Source organism: Sturnira hondurensis, unplaced genomic scaffold (genome assembly GCF_014824575.4).
Source record: "Sturnira hondurensis isolate 20B ecotype Veracruz unplaced genomic scaffold, ASM1482457v3 Scaffold0012533, whole genome shotgun sequence".
NCBI lineage: Eukaryota > Metazoa > Chordata > Mammalia > Chiroptera > Phyllostomidae > Sturnira > Sturnira hondurensis.
The window spans coordinates 951,254-963,532 of NW_028085164.1; the positions used below are offsets into that span (position 1 = coordinate 951,254).

Below are 12,279 nucleotides of genomic sequence, written 5' to 3' on the forward strand. Positions count from 1 at the left end.
ATTTGGGATTATATAAAACCTATCTGTTACACACAGATTTCAAGTAAATATTTTGATATTTCTCAACATATCAGACTTGTTTTCTCAGTACTTCATACTGGTGTCTTTCCCCAGTACATAGGTAAGAACTACTATTATATTTCCAATGTTACAGAGATGCAAGTTATAGATATGTTTTCTCTCTTTTAATTGTGTCATTAATCGTAACTAGCATTAGGAGTCTTATTACAATGTTTTAGGATATGAGAGAATAATGATAAGCAAAGGAATATAAGGTCTGTCTGGAAAAAGTACCGCCATTATTAATATAACGAGAACAGTTTGCATGACATCGGTGTAACCTGGAAGTCAAGGAGAGTGGACTGGAATGTGCATGTGTGAACATTGATGACTTCACTGTACTAGTCGGTGGGGGTGGTAGATGCTGTTGAGTGAACACATGTACTGTGTGGCTGCTGCATTCAAAATGACTGAGCAAATAGAGCAATGAATCTGCATCCAATTTTGTGTTAAGCTTGAACATTCATCTGCTATTCAGAAAGTATTTGGATTATTCAGAAGGCCACTGCTATAGGCAGCTGGTGATTCCCAGCTTGATCACGACAAAGCACCTGCTCATGCATTATGTCTGGTACAGAGATTTTTGGTGAAACATCAAATCACCCAGGTGATTCAGACCCCCTATAGACCAGATTTGTTGCCCTGTGATGTCTGGCTTTTCCCAAAACTAAAATCACCTTTGAAAGGGACAAGGTTTCAGACCATTGATGAAATTCAGAAAAATATGATGGGGCGGCTGATGGTGACTGGGAGAACTGTGTGAGGTCCCAAGATGCCTACTTTAAAGGGGACTGAGGCGTTGTTGTCCTATGTACAATGTTTCTTATGTCTTGTATTTTCTTGAATAATTATCTTTATTTTTTTCTATTACATGATTGGATACTTTATGGACAAATCTTGTGTAATATACCTAGTATTGATATAGATACTTATTTTCTCCTATACTATTACTCCTCCTCTGACCTACATATATTTCATCCTAAAAGTGTTATTATTCCTCAAATATTAGTAAAAAAGAAAAGGATACCATATATAATGTATATATTCCAAATACCACTTATTATTTATTTTTATAAACTGAACTAATGATTAAGGGGATTATATAATTGAAAAGAAATCTAATTAATAAAAATTAATAAAATGCTATCTGTGAAATAATTATTTTAATAAATAAAATATTAAATGGCTTTCAGAATAATTTACTATGATTTTGCAGTAAAATAATACCACAATAAAAAAATGTTGTCTGTATGTATAAAATACTCCTTCTTGTGTAATATTTTTCCTATGTAAGGACAAATGGGAAGAGTGTAAGAAACTGTTTGGGATGGGGGAAGGGAAGACAGAATGACATTCAGGAAATATAAAGAACCTTGACTAGCCTCAGTGTCTGCCACCAAATGATGCATGGTGACCAATTGCTGGTCACTTGAATGAGTTCACTGGAGCTCATCCTAACTGTTGTGCCCTGGGTCAGACCTGTAGGTGTGAGCTACTTTATAGAACATTTTTAGAAAAACTCCCTTTATGATATTCATAACAAAATGATGGAAAATCAGTGAGAGAAAAACATTATAAAGGGAAAAGTAAAGTGGTAGTCACCAAGGGTTTGGAGGGTAAGGTGAGGAGTTTAATGGGTAGGTTCTCAATTTTGCAAAATGAGAAGAGTTCTGTAAGTGAACGATGTGATGACAGAACAACAATGTAAGTATAATTAATGTCCCTGAACTGTGCATTTAAAAATGGTTAAGGTGATAAATTTTATGTTCTATGTCTTTTGTCACAATTTAAAAATAATATAAAATGTAGAAATCTTATTTTATTTATTTATTTTTAATTATTATATTGTTGTTCAATTACAGCTGTTTACATTTACCCCCCATTATTCCCCCCACCCTGACCCCAGAGGAACCTTATTTTAAAAGCAATACATTTCTGAACAGCTTCAGCCAGAAGAGAATCCTCTGTTTGTGTTTCAGGAGCAATGGTCTATGACCTGGGAGAGCAGTCCTGGGACCTGGCAGATCAGGAAGAGGGGCCATGTTGTAGGACAGCATGAGTGGAGAGATGCCATCTTTGTTTAATTAACACTTGGGAATTCACAGTCACATTTTTAAAGTAACATCCAGGATTGCTCCACTCTGAGAAACAGTTAATAAATGTCAAAATTATTAGATATAATAAAAATGAATGAATGAGAAACTAAGTTTTGAAACTTGAGCAAATGGTGTCAATGACAATAAAATTGTCATAAAAGCTTCTCTCTTCAAGTACAGTAATTATTTCAATTTTGTAAGCAGAAAATATGATAGTGGGATGGTGGGCTTCTAGAGAAGGCAGGAAACAGGCAGCAAATGACAAGGCAACAGGACAGAACTAACTGTAAGTGGAACCAATATCCTGATGCACCTGTATCATTGTTCTGGTAATGACAGAATTGCATTAGATGAAACCTGTGGTTTATAGGATAAAATGCTGCTCAAGTTAAGTAGTTAGTAAGTTTCATCTCATTTTCTTTACCATTTTGTTTGTTGAGTCATTTAAAATGAAAGTATGGATTTTCTACAAAGTCTGAACTAAAAATCCTTCTCAAATATATGAAAAATAAGTATCTGAACATTGACAGAACAAAATGGCATACCTTGTAGAGATAAAATGCACCCCTTTCTGATAGCTTTCACAAGCCTCAGCCATGTCTTGGTATTATACCCTTTACAGAAGCATGCAACAAAATCCAATGACTTGTTGTCAAAGATTAGGACTGATTGAATTATAGCCAGAATGCCTAACAATTATGAGTTAACTGTAAAATTAAAAAGATTGATTCTACAATTTTTGAAATGATTTGGGAATGCATTTTTAAATGAACATTGTAACCTATATGCATTTTGTGCTTGAAATTATAAAACATGCACAAAAGTGTTTAAGCTGAGCCTAACACCTATTCTCTCCAACATATACACACTTCATTCATGGGTATGTAACTCTGTTTCAAGCACTCATTGGCCCTTCAGCTGGAGGATTACCAATAACACTTCTTGTAACTGAAATACCCAAACAATATTGTATTTTATGTTTAAAATTTATTTTCAGGTGAACATGAAAGCCTTGTTTAATTAGTCTATTATGACTGTAATATCTTCTTTACTTAGGTACTTAAATATATACTGTTCTCCCGTAAAAGCAAAAATGCAAAAAACAAAGTGATTTGTGACACACATTGCATTTTAATGTGTATCAAAAATCTGCATTTTCTTTATTTTAAATTAATTTTAATAATTTCCCTAAAACTCAAGACATTATAATAATATTTAAAAAGATAGTATTTTCTCATTTAACTTCACAAAATTATGGATTTCAAACCTAGTCTAATAGCAATTGTATAAATATGCACAAATTTCATTAAATTTAAAATAATATTGGTGATTTTGATATTTTTTTATCTTTAAATTGATGAAGAACAAGCATCTTCTTTTTCACTGGATCTTATATAATTATAAATAAATACTCTGGATAGTTTTAAAAATTTAACAAATAACTAAAGGTTTATTTCTAATGTATAAAGAAATATACCACCAGTCCCATCATTTTCCCATTAAACTTAGCTTGCAATATACAATGCAGATGAACCACAATGTACAATGCAGATTAATTATTTAAAATATTGATCATAATTATGATCATTACAAAATGTCTTTGTTTCTGTAAGAATTCATGAATAAAGTTTATTAAAAAGTCTTATATTAATTCTACTGATTGTTTTATGGTTCATTCTTCAATGACAGTAATTATTATTAATTATTATTTTCATCATATTATTAGTTATGAAATGTAAACCAGCATCAGTTAGTCTTTTTACTTTTAGTTCACTTGTAAAACAAATGCTGGTTATTTCTCAAGTTATATCGGTTGGTTTAAGCCTTTTTTAAAAAAAATTCTGGCACTGGCTGGTGTAGCTTAGTGGATTGAGTGCCGGTCTGCGAATCAAAGAGTCACATTGCAATTCCCAGTTAGGGCACATGCCTGGGGTTCAGGCCATGTCCCCAGTAGGGGGTGTGCAAGAGGCAACCACACACTGATATTTCTCTCCCTCTCTTTCTCCTTTCTTTCCCCTCTCTCTAAGAATAAATAAATAAAATATTATTTTTAAAATGTGGTTTGTTAAATTGTTTTAGACATATTAATAATTCATTATTATAATAAACACCAACATAAAAAACAATATATACATAGCTTAAAGCACAGGAAATTATTATTTAGTTTTCCTTTTCCTTAGAAAATTTAAGATGGACATACATAGAACTAAAGAAATTACTTATCCAAAAGATAATTCTAATTCTAATGATTTGAGGAAACCAATAGAAAGCATATGAACTTGCTCTCAACCTAGCACACCATTTTAGCTGAACAAACATGACATATTCTGCTAATAACTCTTTTGCAATCTCATTTAGAAAGTTATCCACCACTTTTATTAGAAACATTTACATAGACAATTTTAACCCAAATCTAACTTTATCTGAATAGACAGGAATTGAATCCTTTGAATTATTTATGTGTGGACTGTTTCAGCGATAATTTTTTCTTTAATAGTGTGTGTTTAAGTATAATAGCAACAAAAATATCAAAAGGTGAAGAAGGAAAAAGAAAGATGAGATGATAGAGATAAATATGGGAAAGAGAGAGAGACACAGAGAGAGACTGAGAGCTCTCCCTAAGATGAACAGTCAGTACTCTCTAAGTGCAGGGCAGGTATGAATGGGTGGCTGAGGTGCAGTGGAAAGCGTGGTACCATGGGAAAAAGTAGGAAACCAGCTGTCCAAACATGTATTGTGGCAAGTACTACAGAGTTCCACTGTCCTGTTTCCTTGTTTTACTTCTCATCAAAGTGCATTGTGGGGAAGAAATATTTATTTTCTTTAACTTTTTGAAAGGGAGAGTTACCAATGGTCACAACATAGTTCATGAGATCAATATCCCCTAGAGAAAGAAGTGGAAATTGGTTTGTAACCTTTTACAATGAGATCAATTATGTGTCAATAACTTCAACCTCAGATTGATCACCAAAATGTTTCTTGGTGACTAAAGTTGTATAATCAGGAAAGTGTGTGCAAGAGAGTGTTGAACAAGAGTTAAATGATATGCATTGGAGAGAGGATAAGAAAAGGAGAGAACAGTTAACTTTTTCAGAATTTGTTAATATTCATCTCACAGATGGGCACAATATATGCTGATATGCACACCTGGGCTAGGGAATCAGACTGCCTAGATTTCATGAGGACCCCATTTATAAACAGACAAGGGAAGAGATGCCATAGGTCAGCCAGAAGGGCAAAAGGGTAGAAAGAAAGGGCCAAATTCTTAAAGTTTCCCAGAAAGTAATAATATCCACATTGGTAGCACCTTTCATGTGAAAAAGAACCAGACGCTGTTCTCTCATCAAGGAAGGAAGGTGCTAGCCAGGCTCCATATTCAGTCCTTGCTCTGTTTTACATTACCATTATTATGTACCCTTTTTAAAAAGTTACAGTCTCTTATCATTCCAAAGACTCTCTATCATGCCATGTTAAGTCATGCAATAAGGCAGGTAGAAATCAAATCATGGATACTGGCTTTCCTCAAGAGTGGCATTTCACTGGGACTCTGATTTGCCCATGGGGTAGGACTTTCCTCCTTTTATACCTTCTTTACTCACTCCTGGAGACTTTTTAATAGTCATAGAATCCTTAGACCCTCAGCTCTGGGATCCTGTCAGCATTGGGTGACACTTTTTTCATCTTTGCATAACTTTACAACAAGGTTCTTTTTCTGCCTAGATCAGAATAATGCTATTATAGGGATGCTAATTCCTAAGTGGAATTTTATATTGATAGTATCTCATTCATTTCCCTCCTTCCTATTGCCACAGTTTCTATCTTTTTGAATACCATCATTTTCTGTTCCACTCTTATATTGCCTTTGCATTTGATTCCTCTTCAGTACTTCTAACTTTTTCATAGCTTATTTGGATTCTATGAAGGACTAGGTTCCACCCAAGAGTTAAAGGGAGGAGTATTTTAAGTTAGTCTTTGAAAACAGAGACAACTGAATTGTGCTCACTATAGTTTACCTAAAATTCAATGCAAACATATTTTTCATATACTTACTTAGGAATGAACAAGTGCATATAAACAAATAAATAAAGATTCATGGTTGACAAATAGGCAACATTATAGTTAGCTTTAAAACTTTGAATTTTAAAGTCAAACAAAAGGAAATCCAAGATTAAAATTACAGTGCTAAAGGATGAGTTTTTTAGGATGAGAAAACCCAATTAACACTGGGTTTTAAAAGCTCATGCATTATTTACTCAGTGAGAAGTCCTGAACTGAAAATCTTAGTGATGTGGAGGTTGCTCACCATCCTAAAGGCTCAAGTTTATTCCCATGAATCTTCTAGAACTACTTTAGCAGGATGGTAATTGCTTCCCCCCCTCTTCCGCCCCGAAGCTTCTTTCTTCATAGAAAACTGAGGCCAAAGCTACAGAAATTACATTTTGTCTAAAAAAATATAAGGGCTAAGGTGTTAATCCTCTGGCAAGTGATGTTTTCCTTTGTTTCTTTCTCTTTTATCAAAGAGAGTCATCAATAAGACTTTTTAAAACAATACAGGCCTATCTAAAAAAAGATAGAAACATTTCAAATAAACAACCTAACCATATATCTACAAGAACTCGAGGAACAACAACCAAAACAGCCCAGAGCAAGGAGAAGAAAGGAAATAACCAAGATCAGAGCAAAATTAAATGACATAGAGACTAAAAGCACAATTCTAAGGATCAACGAATCCAGGAGCTGATTCTTGAAAAGATAAACAAAATAGACTGGCCTTTAAGCAGGCTCATCAAGAAAAGAAGAGAGAGGACCCAAATAAACACAATCAGAAATGAAAGAGGAGAGATTACAACTGACACCACAGAAATACAATGGATTGTGAGAAATTACTATGAAGAGTTGTATGCGAAGAAATATGAAAACTTAGGTGAAATGGACAAATTTCTAGAAAAATATAATCTTCCAAAACTCAATGAAGAAGAAGCAAAAAGCCTGAATAGACCAATAATAGCAAATGAAATTGAAGCAGTAATCAAAAATCTCCCAAAGCACGAGAGCCCTGGACCAGATGGTTTCACAGGAGAATTCTACAAAGCATTTAAGGAAGAGCTAACCTTATTAGAATCCTTAGACCCTCAGCTCTGGGATCCTTCACAGACTACTCAAACAAATCCAAAATGATGAAAGACTCCAAAACTCCTTTTATGAAGCCAGCATCATCCTAATCCTAAAACCAGATAAAGATACAACAAAGAAAGAAAACTTCAGGCCAATACTGCTGATGAACATAGATGCTAAAATCCTTAACAAAGTATTGGCAAACTGCATCCAACAATACATTAAAAAGATCATACACCATGATCAAGTGGGATTCATCCCAGGGATGCAAGGATTGTTCAATATTCCCAAATCAGTAAATGTAATACATCACATAAACAAAAGCAAAGACAAACATCAGATGATCAACAGATGTGGAAAAAGATTTTAATAAGGTACAACACCCATTTATGGAAAAACATTCAGCAAAGTGGGAGTAGAGGGAGCATTCCTTAATATAATAAAGGCCATATACAAAAGACCTACATCCAACATCATACTCAATGGGCAAAAACTAAAATCTTTTCCACTAAAATCAGGAACAAGACAAAGTTGTTCACTTTCACCACTTCTATTCACTATAGTATTGCAAGTTTTTGCCACAGCGATCAGACAAGAAAAGGAAATAAAAGGCATCCAAATCAGAAAGGAGAAAACAAAACTGTCACTGTTTGCAGATGGCATGATAGTGTACCTTGGAAATCCTATAGACTCTACCAAAAAACTGCTCCAACTAATAAATGAATTTGGCAAAGCAGTGGGATACAAAGTCAATATTCAGGAATCAAAGGCACTTTTGTATACCAACAATGAAACAGCAGAAGCAGAAATTGAGAAAAAAATCTCATTCAATATAGCAAAAAGAAAAATAAAATATTTGGGAATAAACCTAACCAAGGAGGTAAAAGACCTGTATGCAGAAAACTACACAACACTGAAGAAAGAAATCAAGGAAGACACAAACAAATGGAATCATATACCATGTTCATGGATTGGAAGTATTAACATCATCAAGCTGTCCATACTACCCAAAGTAATTTACAGATTCAATGCAATACGTATTAAAATATCAGTGGCACATTTCACAGAGATAGTACAAACACTTCCAAAATTTATGTGGAACCATAAATGATCCTGAATGGCAGCTGCAATGTTGAGAAAGAAGAACAAAGTAGAAGGGATCACAATACTTGATATTAAACTGTATTAAAAGGCCACTGTAATCAAAACAGCCTGGTACTGGCATAAAAACAGGCACATACACCAATGGAACACAACAGAGAGCCCAGAAATAAACCCATCTCTCTACAGTCAATTAATATTCGACAAAGGGGGTAGTAACATAAAAGTGAGTAAAGATAGCCTCTTCAACAAATGGTGTTGGGAGAGCTGGACAGCTACCTGCAAAAAAATGAAACTTGAGCACCAACTTACACCATACACCAAAATAAATTCAAGGTGGATAAAAGACTTAAATATAAGCCATGACACCATTAAAGTCCTAGAGGAGAACATTGGCAAGAAAATCTCAGATATTTGATGCAGCAACATTTTTACTGATATGCCCCCCTAGAGCAAGGGATTTAAAGGAAAGGATAAACAAATGGGATTTTATCAAAATTAAAAGCTTTTGCAGGGCTAAAGAAAACAGTATCAAGATAAAAAGAGAAGCGACAGTTTGGGAAAACATATTTGCCAATGATACCTCAGACAAAGCTTTAATCTCCAAAATATACAAAGAACTTATAGGACTCCACTCTAAGAAGAAAAGCAACCCAATTAAAAAGTGGGCATAGGACTTGAATGGGCATTTCTCCAAGGATGACATACACAAGATCCAGAGACACATGAAAAGATGCTCAGTATCGTTAGTTATCAGAGAGATGCAAATTAAAACCACAGTGAGATACCACTTCACACCAGTCAGAATGGCCATCATAAACAAAGCAACGAACAACAAATGTTGGAGAGCTTGTAGACAAAGGGGGACCCTAATTATTGTTGGTGGGATTGCAGACTGGTACAACCACTAAGGAAAACAGTATGGAATTTTCTCAGAAAACTAAAAATAAATCTGCCTTTTGACCCAGCGGTTCCACTGCTAGGATTATATCCTAAGAACCCTGAAACACCAATCCAAAAGAACCTATGCACCCCAATATTCATAGCAGCACAATTCACAATAACCAAGTGCTGCAAGCAACCTAAATTACTGCAAGCAATCAGTAAATGAATGGATCCAAAAACCATGGTACATATACACAATGGAATTCTATGCTGCAGAAAGAAAGAACTCCTACCCTTTGCAACAGCATAGATGGAACTGAAAAGCATTATCCTAAGTGAAAAAAGCCAGGCATTAAAAGACAAATACCATGTGATCTCACCTTTAACAGGAAGCTAAACAACAAGTCAAACAAGCAAGCAAAATAAAAACAAAGACACTGAAATAGAGAACAGGGGGGCAGTGACAAGAAGGGAGAGTGGAGGGAATTTCAGGGGAAACCCAGAAGGGTTTACAGGAACTAGTATAAAGGACACATGGACAACAACTAAGGGGGGTGGAAATGGGAGGGAGTTGAGGAGCACTGGAGGGGGGCTGGGATGGGAGTAAAAGACAGAAAACTTTACTTGAACAACAATTAAATTTAAAAAAATTCAAAAAATAAATAAAATAGATAAATAAAAATAAATAAGATTGTACTTTGATGTGTAATTACAGGTAGAAGACAACTACCTTATACTGTTATAAATAAAAGATAAATTTTACACCTTTATTTATAAAGATCTTTATTTATTAAAATGTAAAGATCTTAAATCTTTATTTCTAACATATTACACTGTTATAAATAAAAGATAAATAAGATTAGTCATCAAGAACTCCTGAACAAACAGCATCTTCATAACTTGCATGCTTATCATCTGTGCTTTCTGGATATAATTTTAAAAGATCACAATTTGAAGAATGGTAATTTCAGCTTCTATAGGAAATTTCAAACTTGCTTAAAATACTCCTGCTTGTTTGTTGTCTTGAGGTTTACCAGTGATCAGAGATCAAGGCTAATCCATTTTAGGGTTTTTTTTGGGGGGGAGGGGTTAACTTAACCCTCATTGTGAGCAGCTCTTAAATTTGCAACTATATCAGCGGAGTTTTGAGCAGCATTAACTGCCAGTATAACAAGAATAACAGGAAGATATCCTGCAAACTCTGCAAGAGTAAGCTGTTCTCATGGCCCCATACTGTTTGCATAGTTCTCAAGGTATATGAAAGGGCTACTTCTACAGTACCTCCCCCTGAAACCACAGATTTTTGACTCCCAAACTCTCTTCACTACATAGAGCATCATGTAAAGAGTGGTACATCTCATCATGCATAAAATAATTTGCCCCACATAAGATAATTGATTCAGGCGTAGGAGTCTCAGCATTTTCAGCAGGATCAGTTCGTCATCAAAAATTCTCTCCTGGATGACTGCTTGTTCAAATATTGAAGCTTCAAAAGCTTCTTCACCTTCCAAATTGGCCAGGGTTTACAAAATAGTTGCTGCAGAAGTTTTATCCATATGTCTAAGGTCCCTTTTTAAAACTGTTCTAACTAGTGCCAGTCTCCACAAAATACTTCAGATACATAGCATCAATTCCACCAGTGGTTAGTTAGAATAAGGTTGGCATCAATTGCCAGGACCTTCTGGATTAGATCCCTGGTGATAACCAATTCTCTGTCTAACCTGGTAAAACTTCTCAGGGTCTATAATAACCACCTGTACACCAAAATTCATTTTTATTTTCTGCAGTCTCTAGTCAAGTCAAGCAATTTTTGAATTAACTATTCTCTTGGGCATGCCATGGGATCCCAGCACACAGTTCAGTGCATAGCCACTTATGAGCATGCTGTCCACCTGACTTGTCCCAAGGGCTTTCGGAATAGTAATGGAACTGACTGGTTAGGGGTGCCTCTTACATCTGTGCTTTTTAATTGTAAGTACAGCATGTACCACATCGGTGAAGAAATCACTATTCCAGTGATTTTGGGAGGTCACTGATGTCTTAGCAGCATTAATTTGGCAATCTTTTCCAAGTTTATCTATGTTAATGATTAGATTTACACTGCTATAACACACTGCTACCTTGTAAGAAGTCGACAGCCATAATAACTGATGTGGAATGAATTTTCAGCCTGGCCAGTTCTTCCACGTTTTTTTTAGTTCTGCTGCAACAATAACTACAGAGGTAGTTCCAGTTCCCACTTCTTTGTCTTGCAGATCATCTACTCATTATGAACTTTAGTTGCAGGATGTCCTACCTCCAGTAACTTCAGGATGATTGCGCCATCATTAGTAATGACTACATCACCAATACCATCTACCGACATCTTATCCAAGCCTACTGGACAAGATAAGTCTTTACTATATTGGCAACAGAAGCTTCAGCCATAATATTCTGGGGGTGGATCGCCTGCTTCCCCAGTGCTGCGGTCCCCCACGCCAGACAAAGATACCTCCATCTTGCGGCAGGGTGCACGTTGAGTTTCACTCACACCACAACAACCAGTCTTTCAGTCCCTAGTCCAGGTTGCAACCACACCAGTGGTGCCTGGAAGGAGCGCTGACAATGTGGCAGGAGCTGTTGGACACAGTGCCACCTCTATCCACCCTTGCTTGGCTGTGGGGCAACACAGGAAGGTGCAATAACACTGTATGAGAGTTTTCTCAATTCCCCCAGCTGAAAGCTGCATCTTACATCCTTGGCTGTCGCTGGGTCACATGGGACTTATTGAGCCATCATGATTTTGTGGCTTTTATCTCCTGATGGGAGCCTAGATGGAAGAGAGGTCTGGGGATGACTTTTGAGACACCAGGCTGGTGGAGCTACTGCAACTTTGCTTCTAAGAGTATGTATTTAGGAATACAGTAATGAGTTTTATTTAAAGTATTTAGTTGGGGGAGGGGTGCTACTACCAAAATAGAAACAACAAAAAACTGCAATTAATTAGAAATGAACCTTAGCTCTTAAATCATAAAGGACATTC

At 35.6% G+C, this 12,279-nt stretch overlaps 1 pseudogene; it reads right to left on the reverse strand.

The window, feature by feature from the left end:
* Positions 1-10,116: 10,116 nt before the first annotated feature.
* LOC118997169 (T-complex protein 1 subunit alpha-like) lies at positions 10,117-11,754 on the reverse strand (annotated as a pseudogene).
* Between the last annotated feature and the right edge of the window lie 525 nt (positions 11,755-12,279).